The following is a 5,999-nucleotide window of genomic DNA, read 5'->3' on the forward strand; positions in this document are numbered from 1 at the left end:
AATATGTACAAATGGACAACCTGAAAACATTAAGCCACGGAAACAGCTATCATCAGTGTGGAGGCATAACTAGTCATTTGAGTGGAGGAGCAATTGCTTTGGGTAATTTAGTTTTATTGTTATTTTATTTGATAAAGTGCTCTTTTAATTATAGTGTCTTATAAAAGCAACAACAATTGGTTATTATTCCTAAGCGAACATGCCGAAGCTGCCCTTTAGGCTCCCTTGTATTTGATGTCACAGAAACAATCACCATAGACCTTTTATCTCTGCTCTCCTCGTGGCCCTGGCAAATCTTGGCAAGGTCTAAGGATATTTTACTTGTGCTACACAAATTAATTTAGTCAGGATAAACAATTTTCCTTCTGTACATTCCTTACCTAGATTTACCGGTACAACACAACCTGTTCTGTGAAATAGCCAGGTCAAAGGTAGACATCACCAGCTTCTGGATCACATGTGTGTGTACTACTTCTCAATTTCAATATTACTGTAGGGATGTGAAACTTGTAACTCTTGGATTTTTTTTAATGTTGGCCGCAACATTACAGTACAATAAATGAACAATTGCTCTGGCTAGAAATCTGGTCTCTTTGTCTGACAATACATTTGCATTCTTTAAAAGGTTATCACAGAATGTTCTTTTCCAACCATCAAGAAGAAGTAGAAATATGTATAATAGCGCTACCTTAGCCAGTTCCCCTCCCTGTCTCATACCTCTCCTTACTTTAAAGTGTATGGCCTCAGTTGTACGTAACCAACTTCCCTCTTTACAGCCGACTTCCCTACATGACACCATATAAAGGAATATGGGAGGGGACAACACCTTTTTGGTCTATTAGTTCTACTCAGTGTAAAGTTGTGCATCATTTCTATAGAGGCTACGACATACACACACACACACACATTATATTATAATACACACACACACATTATATTATAATACACACACACACATCTATCTATCTATCTATCTATCTATCTATCTATCTAATTAGCATGTTTTAATAATCTGGGAAATACATTATGATGATGTGAGGCTCAGCTTAATTTACACAGAAACAGCTGGTAGAAATGTCCTTCGAAAGACTACTTTTTACTTTTATACTTAGCACATTTGAGAGCCTGTACATTTTTTTTTTTTACTTTTACACGAGTAAAGAGTGTGAAACACTACTTCTAGACTATTAACACATTATCAGTACTTCTACTTGAGTTACAAGTGTGTGTACTCTTGCCATCTCTGCTTAAGTAAAAGTACAAAAGTATTAGCATCAATATATTCGCTGTTTTACCTGACCGGGTCTAACCTACAAGTAGCCGGCCTGTGAAGCCCCCGCGGCAGTGAATGATCAGCTCAACAACCTGGATTCCCCCAGAGCACAGTACCTGTATGTCCTGACTGCTTGAGGCCAGTGTGTCTGCAGCATGTGATGTGATGCTGGTTAACCAGTGAATTAATGACCCATGATGTTATTGTTGGCGCTACGCTACCTGTTGGAATTAATTTCACTACTTTGGGACTGTATGTGGTCGTGTGGGGGAAGAAGCAGCGAGCACCAGTTGGATTTACCGACCTTGCAGCTACTTCAAAGGGAGTGATGTTTCCACTACTCGGTGGAGCTTAATGCTAAGATTAAAAAACACGTGTAGATTGTCTGTTAATGCCTTGTTTCTATAACGTTAGAGAGAATTGTTGTAAGGCTGGAGACGTTACTACATCTGCATTATGCCAGTTAAAATATGGGCTTTATTTTTATGGTTTGGCAACATTGTTGAATCTTTCTTGCCAGTAAAGTGCCTCTAATTTTGTATTTAGTTAACATTTACCTCTGTTCTAAGTACAGTTCACAGTTGACTGTCTCTATGTGTCAGTGATGGACTGGCAACCTGTCCAGGGTGTACCCCGCTTCTCCCCCAGTGTCAGCTAAGACTGACCCCACTGACCCTCTCCAGGATAAGCTTTATAGCTAATGAATGGATGGAAATGTATTGTAGCCTACTATAATGAGAAGTCCAAATTTCTCATATCTAAGTGATCTATCATTATGGGTGTCACATTTTCTGATGTTATAGTATCCTATAGTTCACATTTCCTCTATAGACAACCCACCAGAGCAACCATTTTTGACTGTTCCCAACTACTGGTTGATGAAAACAAGGCAGCCTGGTACAAATTCATCTGTCTTGAGTAGGCTACTGAATGACTGTGCCTTTTTAATGTGTAATTTTATTAAAAATAAAATCAAATCCTGACATTATAAGGGTTTATTTTATGGTCTGTGAGGGAATTAAAACAGCCTGAGCCTGGTGTTCAGTCTGTAGGCTGATTTGATTGAAGTTCCTGTATTTGGCAGTGGATTAATTTACATCAATAACATATAAAATTGTTGTTCTAATCGAGAATGCCAACGCAAAATACAAGCTGAGGAGCAGTGGTTCATACACCACAGTGTGCACGTATGCACATCGCAGCTGTGCACTGGTGCATACATGCAGCAATCCATGTATTGCACACAAAACAAAAAGGAACAAACTGAGGTATGTTACAGAGATTAAATTATGTTTCTGAATAATACCGATGATCTTATTTTGACTCAAATGCAACTGACTGCTGCAGATGGACATTAGAAAATTCTTTAGAGGAGGCTGAGAGAGGGAGCGATGAAGACAAGAGAGGGAAGGCCAGGATGTAGTTGGTAAAAAGACGACATTGATGCTCTTGTCACATAGTCCTAATACTGTTTGTTTTATACATTTTAACAAACGGGTGAACCTGAGGCAGGAAGACATCTGTGCAGGGAGCTCTATGGAGATGCATGTGTGACCAGCCATTCCCTGCACAATACCATTTTGCAGTAATTGGAGCATAAAAAATGTATGTGGCCTTAGGAGTTACAAAAAAGTTTTTCTTTATTTTAATGATTTGTTAATAGATTAATTTGTTGTGAAAGTTTAAATTTGACAAATCAAACTGGCGCTGCTTGACAATCAACTTATAGTAGTTGTTATTGTAAAATACAAAGAAATGAGCAACATAGGTCCAGACTTTTACACTATAAACACATGTAATGTTGTTAATGTATGTTGAAATAAATATCTTCATAAAGATTTTTACCAGTAGGTGTTTCAGGATCAGCAGGCAGTGGGATAGTAAGCCAAGCAAGGGAAGTTCATAGCACATTTCATGGATACAGTAAACATTCAGTAAAAAACGTGTGCTTCGATTAACGGGGGGGGCTGTCCACCAGTACAGCTTTATGTCTAGCAACGCCCCTGTGAGGGCCCCTCTGGCAACAAAGTGGCCCTCGCCACTGAAAACTGTCTACAAGTGCCACCAGTGTGGGTCACACTCGTTTTCTTTTCCATGTTCAACACATAGGCTACAACATTTTTCGATCGTAGACTTCTGTGGAATGTTTTAAGAAGGGAAGAAGCACTCGAATCCTACAGCTTTTAAAGGTTTCCAATTAGTAAAAATGTTCGACTTCCACTAGTATCATAGCTGAAACTGAAGCCTGGTTCCTTCCAACATTTCACATACTGTAATAAGTTCAAGAAAAAAGGAGATCAACCGAGAAATATGTCTGCACACTGGTGGCACAAATGTAGAAGCAGCCTGAAGCTCGGAAACGGAACGTACTCACACTGTAGGTTCGGCTTCCAGGGCAGATGGTGCGTGGAACGTCCCTGCTCGCCTCCTGAAGACGTCCGACACTGTCTCCGCTGCTCTGGGCGTTCAGGTCGCCCCGACGCTCACAAACGGTCGCAGAATGCGGAAAACACAGCATTCACACTTTGATGTCATGTCCGATTTACCGTAAATACGAGCTGAAAGTCCTTAAGAGGCGTTCACGACACTTCCTACCAGCTGTTACGTGACCCACCTTAGCTTTTTTTTTTTATTACATCTTTATTAAAATCACCAAAGAACAGCTGGAACATAAAATATCCAAGAGGTTTCAAAAGCAAAAAGGAAATGAAGAAGAAATTTACAAAATACATTAAAAACAATTGCATACATTCATTAACATTTTTATTAGTCCAAAATGTAATTGTTGTTGACATTCTTTATTTAAAAAAGAGCAGGAACAGCTCAACAGTAGGCTTCAGTTGCTTTATAGAAATTCAGAAACATGTCTGTGCAGATTCTCAGTCATCCAGGTCATAGTACGCTGATACTGGGCTACAAGACTCAGTCGTTAGGGGACATTCTTGGCCCTCAAAGGACTGAAACACCACGAGGGGGAAAAATATCTCTGGCTCAACACCAGTCACTCAGAACTGATGAAGCCTCTTGGATGAGAGGTAAAACGTCTTCGACCTAGAAATCTAGTCCAGTTGAAGTTGTTCAGAAATTCAGAAAGTGTCTGTAATCAATAAGACCACGTCACTGATGAAGTCCAATAATTTCTTGAATCTTCTGGAGAAAAACAGAGCAAACCATATACAAACGGTATTAATGTAGCAGGCCTGCAGTTGTCAATAGGTAGTACCTGAAGGAGAAAGGGTGCAAGTAATTCCTGGAAAGGGGGGGGCTAAGAGCATAGGAACCACAAGTAAACCTGCACTCTGAGAGCGAAGTGCTCTGTTAGGATGATAAGGCTCTACGAGGTCTCTTAAGGGCTTTGTATGTTAGGAGAAGGATTTTAAATTTTATTCTGAATTTTACAGGGAGCCAGTGGAGAGAAGCTAATATGGGAGAGATATGATCTCTCTTGCTAGTTCCTGTCAGTACTCTGGCTGCAGCATTTTGGATTAACTGGAGGCTTTTTAGGGAACTATTGGGACATCCTGATAGTAAAGAGTTACAGTAGTCCAGCCTGGAAGTAACAAATGCATGGACCAGTTTTTCAGCATCACTTTGAGACAGGATGCTGCTAATTTTTGCAATATTGCACAGGTGAAAGAAGGCAGTTCTAGACAATTGGTTTATGGTAAAAGAAAATGTCTGAGTGTAACGGGCCCACTACTTCGGGACCGCTCGCTGAGACCCTCTGTTGGGACCACCTGCAGCTACAGTGAGAGAATGCATTTGACCTGCAGTGTTTTTGTAAAATAAACCAGCAAACAACTGATTATTCAGGATGTCTTCTGAATAATTCAAAAGTGTTTCTAGCATAATATGATTGGGGTGTTTCACATTGGACTGAGAAATGAGTGACTGTGACATCACATTCTGTTTAAGGGATAATTAAGTATTCCGACTGTTCTGTCTGGATGGATTTCTCCTGTCATCTGTGATTGTCTTCAAACAAAGATGCGGTAATGCTGAATTCAAATCAACATAACTGGATGAATCTGATTGATAAAAACAGCCGCAGAGGGGCACCTTGTGCCATGGAGGCTACAGGACACAACTCCACACAAGGAATCCTCACTACTGAGTTGTGTTAACAGAGATATGAAAACATCCAGTTGTGTGAAAGAGGAGGAGCTCTATTTTCACCCTGATCCATCTCTAAGCTCTTTATTTCCATCATACCACCTGTTTAACAATGCAGGCTGATATAAACATTTCTTTTGGCATTTAAAGGCGATTCATTTTAATTTTGATAATATATTAACCACTGACTTTACGATGGACAGGCTGACAGCGACTCGATTGCCTCTGGTGGCTGTTTGTAGTACAGCTCATAAATCCTGCCTCCATGTTAGTGGAAGGGACATGAGCTGAACTAAAAACTCAAATCAAATCCTTTTTTTACCAGAGGTCATTTGTTGTTTTTGGTAGATATTATTCTCGTTTGTGCACAAGTGATCATTTTACTGATGTTCGTTAAGTTAAGATAAGTTTTTTTTTTTTAAAGGTGTATTTTGGCTGATTTGACAGCTTTGATTGACGGTCCAGTGCCGTCGCTCCACTTCTGGCTGCACAAATTCTGGTAGCAAAAAAAGATGGTGGCCACTGTATTCACGATATTTTGGCTTGACGTTTGCATAGTGGAGGGAAGCGGTGACGCATTGTCAACCATATATACAGTCAATGATATGAACTG

At 39.9% G+C, this 5,999-nt stretch overlaps 1 protein-coding gene across 3 annotated transcripts in view; it reads right to left on the reverse strand.

Annotated features, from left to right (window-relative positions):
* LOC109974564 (death-associated protein kinase 2) overlaps positions 1–3,885 on the reverse strand; it is a 27,301-nt gene extending 23,416 nt beyond the window's left edge. The window contains exon 1 of one of the 3 annotated variants that reach the window (XM_020624804.1): positions 3,648–3,885. The gene's annotated coding sequence lies outside the window, so the exon portion shown is untranslated. Of the gene's footprint in view, positions 1–3,643 lie in introns of all 3 variants that reach the window. The other 2 variants (XM_020624803.1, XM_020624802.1) reach the window with 2 other exon arrangements.
* Positions 3,886–5,999: the final 2,114 nt, after the last annotated feature.

The sequence above is a fragment of the Monopterus albus genome, unplaced genomic scaffold, assembly GCF_001952655.1.
Source record: "Monopterus albus unplaced genomic scaffold, M_albus_1.0 scaffold339.1, whole genome shotgun sequence".
In the NCBI taxonomy this organism is placed as follows: domain Eukaryota; kingdom Metazoa; phylum Chordata; class Actinopteri; order Synbranchiformes; family Synbranchidae; genus Monopterus; species Monopterus albus.